Source organism: Elephantulus edwardii, unplaced genomic scaffold, assembly GCF_000299155.1.
Source record: "Elephantulus edwardii isolate Elephantulus edwardi_28Jun2011 unplaced genomic scaffold, EleEdw1.0 scaffold00001, whole genome shotgun sequence".
NCBI classification, from domain to species: Eukaryota; Metazoa; Chordata; class Mammalia; order Macroscelidea; family Macroscelididae; genus Elephantulus; species Elephantulus edwardii.
Window position 1 is genome coordinate 11,987,973 of NW_006399751.1, and position 21,404 is coordinate 12,009,376.

Sequence of the window (21,404 nt, forward strand, 5' to 3'; positions counted from 1 at the left end):
ACTGCAACTTGTATACAACTGTGTAGACAAGCCCGCGTATACAACTAACTGTGCTCTGGAGGATTGCCAGGGCGTGACATTTCAGAAGCGGATGAGCAAGGAGATTAGGGACTAGCCTCTCTGACTGTATTGCTGGAGGATGCACATATTAACTTTGACTGTATCCTCCAGGGATTCCTCTGTGAATCCTTCCTGATGTTCATTCCTCTCGGCAATGAGTGACCACGACGGCAATCCTGCCACTGCTTGAAATAAAAACAGGCACTTCCAAGATGATTGATATCATGTTTTATGGAATGTCTATCTTCTGCAACAAAAACAACTAATTTACATTTCATTCAGCTGTTAGGAATCTAATTTAGACATAAGTCAAAATAAACACACTTTTCTGAAACTTTCATAAAAACATATGCCGACTTTGATATTTTCATCCCTCTATTGACTTTTCCAAAATAGTAACATATGGTAGGATTATCACAGAAATCACTGGGACAGAAGAATTCCTGTAAGAGTTTCTACATGCTCCTTGGGATGAAAAATAAAATAACCTACTAATGAAATGTCAAAGGCTATGATTGAGTGGATGTGCATGTCAGAAATAATAATAATAAGGCTTGTTCTGCTCTCCTTAACACATATAAACCCAAGGCTGTGTAAAATAATTATTATTTTACATCATGTCCCAGAATGCTCTACTAATAATTCATTTTAAATAACAGAAACCTGTATGTAGACTATGAAAAGAAATGCAATGTATTCAATTGTGTGTGCGTATGTGTGTCCTTAACACCCATGAGGCAATGTCTGGTTGCATATATATCCATGACCCCATAAAGTTATAAGTGAGTTCAGAAATCCCTAATAGAGCATGCCATGCAGTACATGAATGGCACTAAGTGTAGAGGTCCATTTAACTCTCACTTCCTTTTTCAGGTCCTTCATCCACCCTGACCTTCAGTCGGCAACAGTGGCAGGAGACAGTTCTATTGCGCATTCAAGGCGGCCAATCACATGGTACTTGCTTTAGGTTGGGACAACACTGATTCTGTCAGAGTCACTGAGTGAACTGTGCCTTTAAGGCTGCCACCTCACTTGGCCCAGGTGCCCTGCAAGGGTCGCCTGAGGCTGAAGCTGAGGCTTCTCACAGGTGGCAAACACCTAACATCTGGACTGTGGAGGTGATAGGCAGCCGGAGCTCTCAGAAACTGGCAGTGAAAAGCCAAAGTTTTTTCAGGAAGTCCTTGGCACGGCGACAGCAGAGTGGGCCCCAGGCCCAACAACTGACCGTTCTGTGTGACTGTCTTCTGTGTATACTATGGTTTTTGCCCAATTTCCAAATCACATAACATCCTAATTCATAGACAGCGGACATTAAGTAACACGTGTCTGTAAATATGTGTCTCTCAGTGTCCGTGATGTGTTCTTTGAACGAGGGTGTTATATGAACCGTGCCCACACACCTGTCTAGAGTTCCTGAGTGGACTGGTCCAGAAACAGCTGTGTGGCATGGGGTTCTTTCTAATATGAAGGCCGTCACTTTCGTTCCTTCAGATCAACAGGCGTCGAGGTATCAGAAGCACACAACATCTAGCAAAGAACATGCTAATTAATCCTAAAATAACAATGCAAGATAGTGAAAAATGAACATGTTTTAGACGTAGCTTAATTCTTCAGACAGACAATAAAGAAATAGGAATGAATTCAAAAGGCATTGAAGGACATGACTAAGCTTTTGTTTGGTTGTTTTTATTCCACCGCGTGGAATATGAATCATGGGCACTTCCTGTGTTTCAATGTAAAACTTGTCCATAAACTAGTCCATAAAGCTAGTCAGTAATCTTAATGGAATCTTAATTGTCTTTCTGCCCCCTAAGGTGCTCTGGTGGCCAACTGGCGAGAATCTGCACTGCAATCCCAAAGGATTTTCCCCCGTGGTTGGAAGCACTAACTCTCAGGTTCTTCTCACTCTCTCATTGCCATTAAGTGAGGACTGACTTGGAGCTGACCCTCCAGGAAGTTTTGGGGAGACTGTAAAGCACACAGGAAGAGATTGCCCATTCTTTTCCCATAGAGATACTGGTGGATTCGAAAAACCAAAGAGTCACTATGCAGGGAGCTGTGGTGGCCTAGTGGCAAGAAGCTGCACTGCAATCCAAGAGGTGAGCAGTTCCAATCCACCAGATGCTCTGCTGGAGAAGGAGGGGCAATCTCCTCCTGTACCAGGCAGAGCTGGTCTGATGGTACACACACACAAAATAATAAAATTTAAAATAAAAAAGAGTCACTATGCATCAGGCCTCCTGAGCACCCTTTAGAAGAGTAATTGAGTACAAGCATTCGCTAGAGACTATCTGTTGTTAGATGCCACTGATAAGCCAGCTATAACTCATAGAGATTCTATGAACAGCAGGTCTAACCTTTGCTCTATACCATGTCATCCTCATGATTTCTGGTACATTTGGGCTCATTGCTATAGATTGTTGTTGTTCTGTGCTTTCAAGCTGGAATCAACTCATAGCTGACCCTTCAGCAGATGTTCAGAGGCTACAAATCACATGGAAGGAGATTGTTCATCTTTCTCCCATGAAACAGCCCACGGATCCAAACTGCCTGTGTCTGGATTGGCAGCCCAAGTCAATACCTGCTTGGAAATCAGAAATCCCTTACTGTCGTTGCTAGGTGCCATCGAGTGACCTACCACTCCTCATGACCCTAAGAACAATATATGTGGACCTCGCCCTTTTCCCAAACCATCTTGGTCATCTCTGATATGCACGAGCCCACTGGTACAGTCACTGTGTTGATCCATCTTGCTGGAGGTCTTCCTCTGACCCTCCACCTCTCCCAGGATCTCCTTTCCCAAAGACTGGCCCTTCCTGACAATTAAACTAGTAAAAAATTAATAAGATGATGATGATAATGCAGTAAAATGAGTTCTAGATTTAGAAAGAGATGTTTAGACCTATGCCTAGGCCTAAGAAACGATTTGGCTGATTATGTGGTTAAGTCTAATTAGTGACCAAGTCTCCAAGATCACACCAAGAAAGAAGATGTATTGATCCCCCTTCAAAAAGATGGCAGAAGAAACATGACACTCTGCTTAACATGCGTGGGTGTGTGTTGCTATGTACTAAAATAGAAATGCATAGACACTATGAGTCAGAACAGAGAAATGCTGCAGCTATTAAGGAAAAATAGGTTCTGGAAATCTTTGGTATACAAGTGGTTTTTCAGCTTGTTCTTCAAAGTTAGAAGAGAGTGTGTGTGTGTGTGTGTGTGTGTGTGTGTGTGAAAGAGAGAGAGACAGAGATGCTAGGTAACCACAAATTTAATACTCATTTTATAGATAAGAAAGCCAAGAAATGTATTACCTTTTTTGCAATTTAGTATTAACTTCTAAAAAGGAAGTAAAAACTCAAATATAAAATACATTCATATCTTGTTATAAAAATTCACCTTACCACTACACTCTTAGTCCTTTAAGGGAAAAGATCCTTCTTTCTGTACTTACTTAACAGATCAGCTGGTACATTGATCTTGTGCCGGGTTCAAAACTGGTCACATTTACAGAAATCCACAGATTCACAAATATCCATAGTTCCTAGCCTCAGGGAGCTTACAGTTTGATTCCTTGAAGAGTTTCTGAAACAGTGAAGATATGCATTTAAAGAATATGATTATCAGGTCTAAACACCACAAAACTGTGAGGAATTGCAAGTGCTGAATTAACCGAGGTTTCCAGTATGGATTCTGCTATGACCTTACCCATAAGCCAAATAGAAGGACACTTGGATGTCAGCCCTGTCTATACACCAAGGTCAGCTGCCGGGACATAAACATGGGCTGCTGATGAATGACTGTCTGTAGCAGCGGAGAGGTGGCTGGTGGGGACTCTGCAGGCCCACTGTCGGCCTGTTTGTTTTACTTTCTTCCTTTATTAATGATCAGAAAGATCTGAGTAAACAGAGCATTAATCACTTTTGCAGATGATACAACACAAGGATCAATCTGAAAGCATCTCATCCAATACAACTGGAAACCAAGCTCCAAGTAGAGTGGAAATGAGGTAATTGGAAAACAATGAGGGTGTTAAGACACAGCTGAGGGTTTTAAAATGTGCTGTACAATTAAGTTGGAGAGAGACATGCCATAGGGTAGAAAAACTCTCAGAAGCAACTTGTCTTCACAGACAAAACACTGAACTCTATTATCTGTGTGAGTGTGGAAGTCAGTGTGATTGTTTTCTTTCAAGCAGGTCAATTTTGTGGCTTTTTCTCCCCTTAAAAATGGAAACATCTGCATTAACTCAATTTAGGAAAGTGATTTGTATCCTTTGGAAGAATAAACAGAAACACTCTCTAAGATGAGAAAATTAATAGAAGACCCTTAATTGTGAAAAAATGTGAGATATTCTACTTAATCTCTTAAGAAGAAATGAGAGCTTTATAGTTTTTAATTAACAAAAGAAAGGTATGTTTGACAACGAGCTCCTAATTAACTTAGTGTTTTACCCACAGTTGATATTGCTGTAGCCCAAAGCAAACACATTTGATGTGTTTGGTAATCTATGTGGCCAAATTGAAGCAATTATTTAATTTTGGGTAGAATAGTGAAATATTTTCATTAATACTGCCAAGCATTAAGGCATTCAGAGAAATGGCTAAGAGCAGCCTTCTTTGAGAAAGCCTGAGTTTTCAACTCAGTAGGTCCCACTGCTCAACTTATCTACTACCTTGAATTGTGCTGACCCAAACCTTTTATCTGTAATTTCATATCTCATATGGTTTCTATTCATGTTCTTCGAGATAATGCAAAGAAAGCCTTTACAGAGAAGCTAACACACAGTAAGTTTTTAATTAGCTATATGTTTTGTTATTGGTGTTATAATTCCAAGGACCTTATAATCAGAACTAGTGTTGTTAAAGTCTTTGCAAAAAATCACTCTTGTTCTTCCCTAAACTCAATCAAAAACAGATCCATGTAGAGAAAGTGTGTGTATGTGTGTGTGTGTTTCTCTTGAACTGTGATTCTCAATCTTTTTCTAGTTTTGTATGTATTTTCACATTGTTCATGAGAAAATCAAGTCTTAATTGGTCCTTCATTTCAATCCATGTTTATTTAACATGTAAGTGGAAAACAATTCTAAGTTTTGTTGTGCTAATTGTCACAGAGTCTCCTCTAACTCCTGGTGACCTCATGCACGGCAGAAGGAAGTCTTGCCTGAAGTTATACCACCAAGAGCATTAGCGAGCTGCAGCTCATTGTTGCCACCACCCTAGACAGTGAGGACTTTTCAACCAAAGAGGCTCATCTTAAAGCATTGTATCAGACAATGTCTTATTGTGATCCAGAGGGTTTACGTTGACTGACAAGAAGCTGCACTGCAATCCCAAAGGCACACAGTTAAAACTCACCATCCGCTCTGTAGAAGGATGGGGATTTAATCCTCCCATGCGTTTAACTGTCTCTGAAAACCCAACAGAGGGTCAGCGACGGGTCAATTCCAACTTGACAGTACACAATCACAAAATTTTTCAAAAATCGTTGTCTAGGATTTCTTCTTAGTCTAAAAGCTCACCAGAGGCTTGTTCAACTTGGGTGACCTTGTTGATATTTAAAATACCAAAGACATTGTTTCTAGCATCAAAATACACTCATCGTATGCAACAAATTGGCAGACATGTGGTAGACATTAGTTCTAAATAGCTTAAATTTTGAGAATTCATGCACAGAAAATGTAACTGTTTCTTTCCAGACAACACACATCAAAATGAATCAGTTTATTTATTTTTAAAAGAAGTAGCCAGGAAATGAAAAGATGTATTGCAATAGGAAAGTCTGTGCTTAGAGACCTCTCTAAATTATTGTAGTGCAACAATGTCAGTCTGGAGACTAAGGTGCATCTGATGCAGGCCATCGCCTTTGCAATCACTTGCTATTCATCAGAGAGCTGGACAATGACTAGGGATGATGGAGAGTTGATGCCTTTGAGCTGTGGTGTTGGAGAAGAGTACTGAATATAGCATGGACTGCTAAGAAAACGAAGAGGTGTGCCCTGGAGAGAGTGAAGCCAGGCTGCTCCTTGGAGGCAAGGATTCTGAAGCTTTGTTTGACATACTTTGGACATGTTGCAAGGAGGGACGGGTCCTTGGAGAGGGACATCATGATTGAAAGGCTGGAGGGACAGTGCAAAAGAGGAAGACCCTTGATGAGGTGGATTGATTCAGTGACTGAGGTAAGGGGGTAGGTGTGTTGGAGACAGTGAGATTGGCACAGGATAGGGCAGAGTTTAGGGCTATTGCACATAGGGTCAATGGCACATAACAATAACAACAAGAACAATAAGGATATAGTACAGATCAATCTAATAATTTTGAGACCTAAAACATATTATGAGCATAAAAGTGTACATGCTATGCACTATCATAAATGTGCTCATGGACTTCCACTGCTCCTGTTGTTCCATGTTGCCCAGTTGACTACGACTCAGAGTGGAACAACCGATCTGATGCCTCACCATCTCTCATATACTGGAGCCCGTTGTTATGACCACTCTGTCAATCCATCTTGACTAGTCTTCCACAAAAGAGGAAACAAGTACGTTTATATGGTTCTATGAACCCGTAAAAGAATTTGTGAAAGTTATTTGACACATAGCTCATTTAAAAGGAGCAGCTTCATTATTAAGCTCGAGATAAATAAGATACTTTTTTCCATTGTGATTTTAATGAGTGTTGACAGAGAAGTTAGGTTTCCATGCATTCACTGACACACATTTTCATCCCTATCTCCAACACAGATAATCAACATTCAAATGTATAATTAATGGAGGAAGTTTTATTTACAGTCATTTAATACCCTTTGCAGCATTACAAGGCATTTATTAGTCCAGTTAATTCCTTGGAGGCAAAGATTTTGAAGCTTCATCTCACATACTTCCAGCAAGTTGCCAAGAGGAAGCAGTCTTTGGAGAAGAAATCATGCTACGAAGGGTGGACGGTCAGCACAGAAGAGGAAGACCCTGCATAAGATAGAGTGACACAGTGACTGTGGCAATGGGCTCAGGAAGGTGAGATTGGCTCAGGATAGAGCCAAGTTCAGAGCCATTGTTCATATGGGTTGACTTCTCCATACACAACAAAAACGAGATAGGGTAGTTCTCCTGGCCTAGTGGGTAAGAAGCTGCACTGCAAGCATGCGTAAAGCACCTGGCTGAATTCACTAGCTGTTCTGTGGGAGGAAGATGGGCAATCTTTTCCCGTGAGATTAACTGCCTCTGAAAATTTGCTGGAAGGTCACTTATGGTGTGGTGTCGACTCAGTAACATACGACAAGCAGCAGTTAGCCAAGAATATAGAATTTGACGAACTTACACATAATAAATGGGAAGAAATGGACTCGAGAGTTTTGCAGCAAGCCTAATTATGTCTCTCATGCTTTGTGTTTGAATGAAAAATAATTATAGCTATATCTTAGTCCTTGACGTCATCCTCTACCGTGTCTGTCTTTTGTCATTATTGTTTAATGAATAACATCTCTTTTTGAGATAGTTTTTTAGATCAATTAGGATATACTTAACATATTTTTTTTTTATTCTTGTGGCCTCATTTCCATTTTCCTCAGCTTCAATGTGAATGTGCTAATGAGTAGTTGATGGTCACTTCCACAGTCAGACCCTTGCCTTATTTTGACTACTGATGTTGAGCTGCTCCAGTGACTTGATAGACAACCCAAAACTTTCCTTACGTGATCCCCATCAAGATGCAAGAAACCAGCTTCCAGAGTGGAACCACTGCTCAAGAGCTTCTAGGCCAGCGGCAGACTCACCCCCTCACTACAGAGTTCTAAAGATCCATGGAAACAGTCCAAATCTCCAACCACAAGTGAACGGATTGAGAAATTATGGTCCATTCACACAATGGAATACTATGCAGCACTCAGGAGCAATGGCTTTGTAAATTATTACCTAACTTGGGAGGGACTGGAGAGCATTACGCTGAGTGAACCAACTCAGCCCCTTAAGGATAAATATTGTATAAAACCATTATTGCAGAATAAGGATCCAGGAGGGGTGGGAGAGGGTGGAAGCAGAGGGATGTGGATGTGCAGGGGGAAGAGGGAGATTAATCATTGGGTGGTACAATTTGATGGGTGGAGGGTGAGGGAACTTGAAAGAATTTGTTCAAATGTGTATTTGAATTTTATAAATAAACTAGTAGGGGGGAAATGATCATGAATGAAACATACTGTAAGGATATTGTTGTTGTTGTTATGTGCCGTCGAGTTGCTTGCGACTCATAGCGACCCTGTGTACAACAGCCTTAAACTCTGCTCTGTCCTGTGCCAATTGCACTGTTTCTGACACTCCCATCCCGATTAACCCAGTCACTGAATCAATCCACCTCATAGAGGGCCTTCCCCTCCTGCGCTGTCCCTCCACCCTCCCAAACATTATGTCCCTCTCCAAGGACCTGTCCCTCCTTGCAACATGTCCAAAGTATGTTAGACGGAGCCTCAGAATCCTTGCCTCCAAGGAGCCGGCCGGTTTGACCCTTTCCAGGATGAATCTGTTTTCCTAGCAGTCCATGGTACCCTCAATACTCTTCTCCAGCATCACAGCTAAAAGGATATTATTATATGAAAAACAATTAAAAAATTTTTTTAAATTAGAAAAAAGTCACACTCTTGTGAGTAACATTCAAGTATTTGGCCAGATGTGCCAGCAAGGATTCCTCAAGGTAAGTTCATATTACAATTTTCTGAAGCTCTAATGGCCTACTGATAAGGTACTGTGCTGTCATCCCGAAGGCATACGGTTCAAATCCCCCAGCTGCTCTGCAGCAGAAAGATGGGCAGTCTCCTCCAGTGTGACTGACTGCTTCTGAAAACCTGCCGGAGGATTTTCACGACTCAGTTTTGACGAGAAAACATACCACAACAACAACAATAATTTTAATGGTACTAAAAAAAGTTGCAAAACACTGTTAACATAAATTTTTTCCTGGTGTTTGGTACATATTTGGAGCTCAATAAATTGTGCTTATTATTTTATCCAGTTTCTTAATCTAAAAAAAATATGGAGCCATTAAAATCTATTGCTCAGGGTGTTTGTTAGGATTAAAATAATAAACATGGTATATTTTTTTCATTTGTCTTTGTGTTCTTTATGTAAAAGTGCCCAAGGCAGAGCTTGCCACATTAGAGGACTCATTAAATGCTAGCTCACTTGCCCTTTCCCCTTGGCTGTGTGCTTTGGAAAAAAAAAAAGACAGGCTCTGTGGAACAGTTTTTTTTGGTGGTGGGATTTTTTTTTTTCTTCTTTCCGAAGCCAGTTTAAAACAGTCATCAACACTGAAGTCAGTGAATGTGTTTGGTTTCCATTCAAAATGTTACTTTCCGAAATACACACAGAGTCCATTTGCATAATCACTCTCCAGGCTAGGAACTTGTCCCTGAGGGGTTATCATTATTTAAATCTAAGGCAGGTTATTATCGGTCCTCATGCTGAGCTGCTTGCCAGAGCTCCTTGCCTTTTCCTTGACTGCTGCAGCTGCTCTACTCCAAGTGGGGGCTTGACCTGAGACTCCAGTACAAGGAGACTGAGGGCAAAAAACCTGACGTGTCCAAGTGGGAAGGGCACAGGTTAAGAGGAACACAGACGGGGTTCAAATCCCAGGTCTGCTTACTTCTGACTGTGGTACCTGAAAGCAGTCACTTCTCCAAGCCACAGATTCCTGTGCCCCAAACTGAGAAGTGCTGGGTTGCAGTGAGGCTTAATTGATGTTTCATAGATGTGTGTATGCCCTTTGAACCCCAGGTAGACTCTTCAATTTTTATTAGCTCTCTTCCTTCCCTGGAGCTCTGATGGTCTAATGCTTAACATATTGGGCTGCCAACCAAAGGGTCAGCAGTTCGAATCCATGAGGCACCCCTCAGGAGAAAGATGAGCCAGCTCAACCCATAAAAGTGTACGTTGTTGTTGTTGTTGTTGTTTACCATAGAGTTGGAATTAATCCCCAGCAGACCCTGCAGTGGTTTTCAGACGCAGTTAACCGCAGGGAGGAGATTGCCCATCCTTCTCTAGTGATAAAGATATATAGCTTCAAAACTTGATGGAAAGCTGTTGTGAGTCTTACCTTCTCTGTCTCGACTGTTCATCTGGAAACAATTAGATATCTAAGATGGGTATCAAAACCCCCTAATAACAGATAAAGGAAAAGGAAACAGGCAGAGGGGGAAGAGAAATCAGAGACATACATTTAAGTAAGAAGAACAATTTACTTGTGAGTTTTTGGGTGGTTTTTTTTTTTGAACCAAAAATCTGAAGTTACAGACAGCAGCCAAGGAGGATGTTCAACTTCTAATCAGGTGCTGATGTAAGGAAGACAAAAGTATTCAGTCACCAGGCACAGATGAGGTGAGGGAGGTCTGGGAAGGAGATGCCAGTAAGAGCAAAGGAGAGGAAACCTGGGCTATTTGAGGCATTTGCCAAGCGGGGAGGTGAGCTTGGGTCCCTAGTCAGTTTGGGGTCATACCACTTAATCTAAAGGTGGTGTTTCTCTGCTGGTTCAAATCTACCAGCGACTCCAAGAGAGTAAGACAGGCACTCTCTTCCTGTTCAATTCCCAGCCTCAGAAAACCCTCCTGAGGGTCAACTCTGAGTCAGTTCCGACTTGGTGACTATGAGTTTGGGAGTTTCTTTTTGTTTTGCTCAAGGGAGGGCTGTGTGAGAGAAAAGAAAGAAACTCAAGGGGAAGAAATGGTGCACATGAGTTATGTTCTGTGTTCCCTGCTATAAACCCAAAGGCGCACCTGGATTTAATAGAGATAATCTTGTGGGAGGCAAGGATTCCTGTCTACTTTATGGGAGAGGAATCAAAGTTTCCGACTCAGTGAGAAAGCAATTTGTCCAGGTTCGTGAAGCCAGAACGCATCCACGCTGGCTTCCAACCCACCCAAGTTCAAGTACAGACCACCCCCTGCCTCTACACCACACTGTGTCCCTTTAGGTAGAACATCTATGTCGAGTTCCCTACTTTTTTAGACAATAGTAATGTGACTGGTATTTGTGCCATTACATTGGTTCCTAGTCATAGTAACTTCATGTAAAAGAGAACACGGTGCTATGCTACATAATCTTCGCTATGTTAAGGCCACTTCTGTACCAGGGGGTTATCTATCTCATTGAAGGTCTTCATTTCCCATTAGGTCCCTCTTTTACCAAACATAGTATCCTTCTCCACAGAATCATCTGTCCTGGTAACCTGCTTCCAAGAAAAGTCTCATTATCCTTGCTTCTGGAACATTCTGACTGTATTTCTTCCAGAACAAATTAGTTCATTCTTCTGTCACATTGTATATTCTTGACCAATACCGTAAAGCAAAATGAATTAATCATTCTTCCACTTTCCCTGTCCGCTGTTTGGCTTTTGTGTGCTTATAAGGTGATTTGGAAATGTCATAGCTTGGGTCAGGGACACCTTACCATCCATCAGTACCTCCTACGTCATTTGCTTGTGAGCCTGTCAAAAGTTTTCAAAGGAGAATTGTAGCACACAGGCAATCTGGAAAAATGTTAATGGGGAATATAGCATCAAGTGACTGAAAATTGATGACCACTTAGGGGACGATAAACCTAAACCCCACTCCTGTCAAGTCAAATTTGATTCAGAGTGATCCCACAGGACACAGGAGAACTGATACACATGGGTTCTAAGCCTGAAATCATCACAGAAGTGCACTACCACCGTTTTCTACTGTAGAATAAGGTTGGAACTGCTGATATTTTGGTTAACAGCGAAATGTTTTGCACAGCACACCACCAGGACTCTTCACTGTTAAGGAAACTCCTTATAACAAAGTTGGAAATGCTGTTGTTGGTGGTTGTTGTTGTGTGGGGTTGAATCAGAATTGATCCATGGCTGTCTGTCCCACTGGTTTTCAGAGGCAGTAAATTTCTCAGAAGGACATGGCCCATCCTTCTCCCATGGAGCAGCTGGTGGATTCGAACCATGTTCCTTTGGGATTGCAGCTCAGCTTCTTAACACTAGGCTGCCAGGGCTCCCTCTATTGGTAGGAGATAGTGTCAAATTTCTTCATCAATATTATTTCTTTCTAAAAAGATTGGAAGAGAAAAACTCTGTACCACGAATTAGGGGGCTTGACACCAGGAATATAATGAAAACAGACAATTCCCATCCAGAGATGTGCTGACCAGCATTGTAGCCAGTTGTCCTGTATTATTTAAAGAGAAATTAATTCAAACCAAAGGAAACTTTGAGTTCTTAATTTTCCTTAGCCACATTTTAAATGATAGAAAACAGGATACAAGTCTTCTCTCAGAAGAGCTTCTCAAGCATCCTTATTGGTCCTTCAACCTTCAGTATATGCCTTTAGACCAATTGCTACAAAGCTCTCTTGTTGTTTGCTGTTAAGTGCCATCAAGTCGCTTGCAACCCCACAACCATGAGGATTGTTCTTTGAGATTCAATAGATTTTGGGCCCAACTGTAGAGCAATGAGAACCCTAGGAAGGATAGCTGATGTTGGTTTGGTAGATGGAGACGTTTGATGAGCTTGGGGCAGGGAACATATCTGGCTTCAGAGGAATTAGTTTTGTTCAGTGGATGTTGACAGTGGGGATAGTTTCCCATTGAGGAGATAGTTTGAGGTTTTACACAGAGAACCTTATATCTCTGAGAAGCCTCTGCCACCTTGAAATCAGAAGGAACATCCACCTCTGGTGCCCTCACCTTCACTTTACTCTCTTGTAGTCCAGCAGCCCTGGAATGAGGGGTGGGAGTATAACTGAGATTCCACCAAGGGCAGCTTAAAGGTATCAATTCTTACTCTTTCATCATTATTCATTGTCCAGTTCTTTGATGCATTGCAGGTGACAGAAGACCATGGCCTAAATCAAGTGCATCTCTGTCTTCAAATTGACTTCATAGCTTGCCACAATTTTGGAGAGGAGCTGACTGTGGACTTGCCCAATGCAATATGTCTCTTGATTTCCAGACTGTTGGTACCAAGGGTGTTGACTGTCGATCAATGCAAGATTAAATGATTAACAGCTTCAATCTCCATCTATCCTATTGTTAAGATCTATATGTGTGTGTGTGTGTGTGTGTGTGTGTGTGTGATGTTGCTGTTGTACCATAGAGTCAGAATGACCCATAGTTGCTGCTCCAGCAGATTTTTAGAGACAGGTAATTGTACAGGAGGAAACTGCCCATCCTTTTCCCACAGTGCAGCTGCTGGTCTCGAACTGTGTTTTAGGATTGCCACACGACTTCTTGCCATTAGTCCACTAGAGTATATATGTATATGTATGTATGTATGTATATATAATTTTTAATTTTTTGTTTATTTCTATTATATATACACACACATACATACATATATACACGCACATATAAGGAGCTACACTGACAAACAGATGGCACACAGTTCAATGAGGGAAAGATGAGTAATCTCCTCTACTGTGATTTACTGTCTCTGAAAACACTCTGGAGGGTCAGCCATGGATTGGTTTGAATTCAGTGGTTCATAAAAAAGATATATATACATATATATATATGTATGTATGTATATATATAGTGTGTATGTATATGTGTGTGTGTGTATACACAGAAACATATTGTTTGTTGTTAAGGCAGAATAGACCCACAGTTCCACCTTTCAGGACTTTTTGTGAGGTGTCAATTTTGTTGGAGGTGTCAATTTCTCATCTTCTTCTGCTGGTGGATTCGAACTTCCTGACAGCCACAGCCTTTGGGTTGGCAATGTAACTCCCTACTGGCGTCATCTCCAAAGTGTGTGTGTGTGTGTGTATAGAATTGTGTTAGCCTTTGGAGGTATAAATTAACGTAGTTAGATCCTAAGAATGCAGAAGTCATGGCGAAGACAAACAGACAAGGAAATGAATTGGTATGCCATTACAGTAAGTCTTATTTCACATGAAAATTCATCCATTAAATGCTTTGGCCATTGAATCTAATAGAATCAGTATTAAGGGAATGAGGGAGGTCACCAAATCCCACTTTATATCCAAAGCAAGAATAGTTCTTCCTCTTGCCTGACTGTGCTTTGGCTCATTGAATCTGTTAAGTCGCTTAAAATTGTTAAAATCGTCTGCACGGGAAAAAAAGAAAAAATTAAACCTCACTTCAAATCCCTTCTGTATCATTTACTACATGTGCATTTTGTGGAAAATGAAAACCTTTCCAAAACACTTTCCTCGTCCTTGCAATGGGAATAGTAATATTTTTATCAAAGCACTGCTGTGAATATTTTATAGGTTCCCATGTAAAAGAGGTGAGGTTTAGGGTTTAATCATATTATAATCGGAATAAAGGAGATTCATGTTACTATATTACCCAGGCCCTCAATGATAGATTGACATGGTGTCAAAGTCCTAGAGATGTCCTCGAGAATATCAGCGATCGTGGAGATGGCGCAGAAGTGCACATGTTTCAGATCTGTGGTTCATGGGATCACTTTGAATCAGAGCCTTCTTTACGGTACCTCACAGTAACAAGGGAGCTCTGTGGGTCTAGTGCTCAGAAGTTGTGCAACCACAAATCCACTTGCTTCTCTGCAGGAGAAACACGGACATCCTCCTCCTGAGCCACTTAAAGCTTCTGAAAATCCTAGGGGTAGAGGAGGGGTTGTCCAACTATGAGCCATTTCTAATTCAATGGCACAACAACAACATGTTACTAGGTCTATCGAAGGGGCAGTGTACCCGCTGCTACGGCACTGGTAGCATTGTGCAAGCTGCTGACTTAAATGTTACCATTTGTGTGAGAAGAAGAGAGGCAGCCTCCTTCTGTGAAGTTTTACAGTCTCAGAAATCTACAGAGAACGTTATGCGTTGGAATGGCCTCCACGGGAGTGGTTTTCATCGGTGCAGGAAGAATACATAAAATTGTTTTGGAGGAAATGCCACTGGGGTACAATATAACTTCATCTCACATAGCTAACATAGTATGGCATCCAGACGTGCCAGTCCTTGGGAAAAGTAGACTATCCGCAAAGGAGAGAAAGGTCCTCCTCAAAGAGACACACTGCCACAGGGGGCAGCAGTAATTACCCAGAGAGCATGGTAGAGACACTCAGGGTGGTAAAGGATTGGGCAGGAGTTCAATCTGTTGTTCATAAGGTCATACGAGTTGTAATCTACTTGAAGGCATCTCACAACAACAGCAACAACAACAACATCACTGGGAAGGGGACTTTTTGAGCACTTAATTGTTAAAACATTCTTTATATGTGTTGAAACATTGTAAGCATACAGGGTATACTTCATGGGTTGTTTTAATTGTCATTGTTGTTATATGCCCTCTTGTGACTCATAGCGACCCTATGTACAACAGCCCTAAACCCTGCTCAATCCTGTGCCAATCTCACTGCCTCTGACACATCCATCTGATTACTCCAGTCACTGAATCAATCCACCTCATAGAGGGCCTTCCCCTCCTGCGCTGCCCCCTCCACCCTCCCAAGCATGATGTCCTTCTCCAAGGACCTGTCCCTCCTTACAACATGTCCAAAGTATGTCAGACGAAGCCCCAGAATCCTTGCCTCCAAGGAGCATCCCGGTTTAAGCCTAAGATGAATCTGTTTTCTTGGCAGTCCATGGTACTCTCAATACTCTTCTCAAGCACCACAGCTCAAAGGCATCAATTCTCCTTCTATCCTCCTTAGTCATTGTCCAAATCTCTGATGCATAACAAATGATTGCAAAGACCATGGCCTGTATCAGACTCACCTTAGTCTTCAGAGTGACACCATTGTTCTTCAGTATTTTAGAGAGGTGCCTAACAGCAGATTTTCCCACGGCAATATGTCTTTTAATTTCCTGGCTGCTGTTGCTAAAAGTGTTGACTGTGGAGCCAAAGACTAAAGTTGTTAACAATCTCAATCTCTTCAACATCCATCCTTATTTTATTTACTTTAAAATAATCTCCCTTTCCTTCATGATGTGTCTCTTTGTTTTTAAATATATCATTTTCATGACACCTTTGATACTTGACCACCCCCGCCTTTGGCAGAATGGAATTAGTTAATAACTCCCAACTAAGGCCCTTCAGTTACAGAAATACCAAGTTTTCCATTTACAACTTAGAGCAAAATTGAAAGCATAGTAAAAAAAAAAAATGTTACTACTCATGCATTTTACATTCTGTATGGAAAAGAGAAAGTACATGTTGGCAAAACTAAACTGTCCAGGCCCGCTGCCTCACAAAAGATCTTAGTTCCCCAATCCTGTCAGATTTCCTCCTGGTTCTGCACGACTCCACAGTGAACATACAAAATGAGGTTATACAATGGCACAGCCATAGAGGAAACTGCTTAGTTATCTCAGTCCTCTCCAGGACTTCCACCTCATCCTTCCTGGTGACCTTAAGCCTGCCCTGATATTTTAATAACAGAATTCTTTTCCCTATAGCTCTGAGTATGGAGGGACTATCTGTTGGCTTAAAGAAAACTGTTACTTTCTCAAAATTAGGGGATAAAAGGATTGCAATTTCTTTTTCAGAGCTTTCTGTGACTTTTTTTTTTCTGTGAACTTATACTCTCACTATGTATTTCACACTTAGGTTTCATGGTATTACATTTTTATGAGCTTAATTTTTATCAGTCAAGCAACAACTTCTGTAATGGTGTAGGGGTTTCATAAACAACGAGTTCATATGCTTAAAGTTATTTAATCAGAAAAAAATTGAAAAAGTTACATTTTCTATGATCTTATTTTAAAAAGGCAATTTTCTTGGGATGGTATAGTTTTAAGGGTGCCTGTTGGGTTTTTTGCTTCAGTGAGTGGTATTAACATTTAGTTTCAAATGGTGTTTTAAAAAATTTCAAGTAATTATATAACGAAGATTTTCCCCTAATATCTGATAAAAAGCAATACTGTTTATACAAATAGTTTACGTTTTAACACATTAATCATCTTCATTTGATTTTGTTAATTTTTGTCAACAAAACCCCATCATCACTAAGTCTCTTATGACTCATAACAACCTTGTAAGTTGGAGTGGACCTGCCCCCCAGGATTCCATGGATGTGAACCTTTAGCAAAGGTGGTTTTACCTCATTCTTTCTCGGAGCACCTGATAGATTTGAACTGTCAGCTATTTTTTATCAAGGATGCTTTCCCACCAAGTGACCAGGGCTCCATAAATCATTGAACATACTGTCCATATTTGACCCCAGTCTGTGGGTTTCCTTTTTACCCTGTTGAGGAAGTTATTTTGATGACCATTGAGAATTTGATTCTTAGAAGGTCCCATTCATCTATTTTATTCTGTCCTGGTTGTAGGGTTTTTTTATTATTCTTGGAAATCTGTTCATTCTGTGGATTGAGGCTTCTAGAATTGTTCCTAGCTTCTTTCTGATGAATTTTATAATCTTTGGTTTTCATTCCTAGGTCCTTGAGCCACCTTGATTTGATTTTTGTGTATGGTGTGTGGTGTGGGTCTTGCTTACATTTTATGCAGATAGTTTTCCAATATTGCCAACACCAGTTGTCAAATAGCATGCCATTTACCCACTTAACGGATTTAATCTCCTTGTCAAAAATCAGTTGACATTATGTGGATGAGTTGATTTCTTGGTTCTCAATTCTATTCCATCGGTCTATGTGTCTGTTGCTGTATCAGTACCAAAAAAACTATTTGGCAATGACATATCTGATAAAGGACTTATATCTAAAATTTATAGAATATTCCAATACCTTAATAAGAACATTTATAAATGTCAATAGTTATAGAGGGGCTTCAGGTCTTTTGTTCATAGGGTCGCTATGAGTTGTGCTTGACTCGAAGGCAATCAACAATAACAATAAGAAAAAGGTAAACAACCCAATCATAAAATGGGCACAAGATATGAATAGATACTTCACCAAAGAAGACAGTCAGATGTCCCCAAATCTAAATGGTCAATATTTGTAGTATACCTGTGTCTTATCTTGAGATTAGGGGTGAGGCGCTACCTCTACCTTACCTGACAGAGTCTCTGAGGGAGCTGGGAATGTCCCAGGAATGCTATCCAGGACTGAGGATGGTGCTGGAGGTGTACTTGTGTCTTTCCTCACCGCTGGGTTGGAGATGTCACTTCCAACTTAGCTGGTAGTCTCTGGAGGAAACTGGGTTAGGGTCTTATATCTTCTTTTGATGCTTCTTAACATCATTCAAGATTTTGCCCAGAAAATCTTTTCAGTATTTCAACTTGAGGCTTGAATTCGTTTTCTTTCCTTACATTTTGAGATATGCCAAATGTATTATTCTTTTTCCCATTTCTAACTTCATCACATATTACACATTTTATAATCATACTTTGCTTTATCTTCTTAAGCTGCTCTTTGAGATCTTCTGTTCATCAAGTCCATCATTTTTGCCCTTGTTTTGACCTCCCTAATTTTTAGAGCTTCTTCAGACATCTGTTTTGGTACTCTTTTCTCTCCTGTCTTTGTAGTGCCTTTTGCTTTCTTTATGAAGAATACCTTGATGTCATCCTGTAACTCATTTGGTTTACATGCGGTAGTATCAATGCACCAAGTCTATTTTGAGGTAGTCTTAAAATTCAGGTAGGATATACTCTAGATCATGTTTTACTTCTTGTCGCTTTGCTTTAATGTTCTTCAACTTTAGTTTCAATTTGCAAATAAGTTCTTGATAACTTGTTCCATTGTCCTCTCATGACCTGGTTTTGACTACTGGGACTGAGCTTCTCCATGAATTCTTTACATGGATTCAGTTGATCTGATTCTTGTGGAGTCTATCAGGTGATGTCCGTGTGTATATAGAGCTTTATGTATCTTTTTAAAAAGGTATTTGCAGTGAGTAAATAAATCATTGATTGTGCAAAATTCTATCATTTGATCTGCAGCCTTGTTTCTTTCATCCAAAGCCAGTCATTTCTCTTTGTTTCCAACTTTTGCATTTCAGTTACTAAATATTATTAAGGCATCTTGATTGTATTTTTAAGCAACTTCATACTTCCAAAGCTGGCAGCTGTTAGATGCGATTGAGTTGCTTACAATGCATCGTGAGCCTATGAGTAACAGACTGCACCTGCCCTGTCCTGTGCCATCCTCACTGAGATGCTCTAACCCAGTGTCACGGTCACTATGCTGACGTAGCTTGTTGAAGGTCTTCCTCGATTTTGCTCACCCTCCACCTTTCAGAGCATGCTTTTATCCAAGGACCAGCCTTTCCTAACAACATAACCAAAGTATGTGAGATCAAGTTTCACCATTCTTGCCTCATAGGAGCACCTGTTTGATCCTTAACATTCCCCAGTTATTCACAGGATTTTCAAAGTTCTTTTATTTCAGAAGCTCATGATCTATTCTACTTGTTAGTCTGTCTTAGTCTGGAAACTCTTCTATAACCTGTCAACCACGGGTGACCCTGCTAGTATTTAGAATATTGGAGCATAGCTTCCAGAATCACCACAACCGGCAAATCAACAAAGTACAGCAAAATGACAAGACAAGTACTCTATCCATAAGAGGAAATGACAAAGAAGCAAGTATATACACCTACAAACTCGAAAACAAGCAGTGATAACCTGTCACACCCTACAGTACATTTACAGATAAGATCTGCATCCATAAGAGCAAAACATGAAACAAGCAAGCATACCAAAATTATAAAATATGCATATAGAATGTATAAGGAAAGGAAAGGCATGTCAAGGGTATTTCAGGAGATGGGGCACCCAGCTTGGGGTAGAGTTTCTGCTTTGCCACAGAGGAACCCATGTTAGCCTGCTTGGCCAAAAACCCAGTATCTTTTCCAGTCCAGGGCATGAGTGCCTCTCAGTCAGAGGAGATGCTCTCTGCCATCTGTGGGCTGATCGTAGTCGAGAAATGGCACAGCCCACAGGCTCTGGGAGAAATGCTCTGAGAAGAGCTGCTGTGGGCATGGCCTCAGGGAGGGCTGGGTCTTGGCAAGGTGGAGGCTGTGTTAGGAGGTTGGAGAGGTAAGGAGGAGAGAACTATGTTTTCTACCTAGTGAGTAGTGGCAGATATAGGTGATACAGGTAATCAGACCTTCTCACCTTTTCAGTCATGTGGATGCTGATGACTTCTAGATTCTTACCATGTGGGTAACTGTTCATTGTGCTGTTGTTGTTTCTAGGTTGTTATTATCTTTACTCATTGTTTCAACTCATTATTTCCCTTCACCACAGTCTTTCTCCCCAGTTATTTTTCTTATCTATTATCCTGATTTTCTGGTGTGCTTTGAGGTAGAAGTTCTGATCTAGAAGTTTGTGATATTAGCTTAAAGTCGTGGTAGGTAATGGCATGCCATGGGTGAATGTAGCATACCTGTACACACATACACATACAGAAAGCCAAGCGATTTTTCATCTTATCCCCAGTGAAAAGCAGGCAGGCTGGCAACACTTATGAACCTTGTGATGTATGTTTCAAATTAAAACCAACACAAACCTATTTAATAAAAACCAGCAAATATTTCTTTTCTTGCCTTCCATTTTGCTGCCATTGTTAATAAATAATCCCTATAAACTGACAGAATGGAAGAGACCCTCACTGGGAAGAAAGACTGTGGTGAAATTAGCTTTTTAAATAGCACAGCAGTTCCAAAGGAAGTGAAGCCGAGAGGCCATTTCCATCCTCATTTGCCGGCGCTCCCAGGTCTGAGGGCTGCTCTCCGTTTCGAAGTCAACACAAATCAAACATAATCACACTGGTTTGTCCTTTCTGTTTCACTGCCCAAGTATCACACTATTACCCGGTGTCCTTTGGGTGAGAGCTCAAAGCTTTTTATCTTGGCAACTAAGGCAGCTTGGTCAGGTACCTGATATTAGAGTCCAAGCTAATCACAAGCATGCACAGAGCTAAGGTCATTCTCACTTACAACTGCTAATCATTGAGCCCACACTTCCATTTAGAAAAAAAAAATGTACAGAACAGCCTCATATAATGTGTATGCAGCAGGTATATATGCATTAATTGGAAATGCAAACAAAACACCATTTAAAGAAGAAAAAAACCAAGGACGTAAAATGTGAAAATACCTTATTTTTTAAAAGCGTCATAGGAAGAGGAGAAGAATTCCTTCTGGTTAGGTGGTGTTCAGTCAGTTACAACTCATAGGGACCTTATGGACAGTAGATAAAAGCCTTGCTGTATCCTGTACCATCCTCATGGTGTCTGCCACCCACAAGGCCATTGTTGCCGTCACCGTATCAGTTTGTCTCTTCGAGAGTCTGCCTTTCTTTCTCGGATCCTCTAGCATTCCCAGTATGATTTGTTTTTCCCTAAGGAGTGGCACCTCCTGCTAACATGTCCGAAGTACTTGAGAAGTTTCACCACCTTTGCCTCGAGGGAGCACCCTCTGGTTATTCTTTCTCCAGCATAGATTTCTT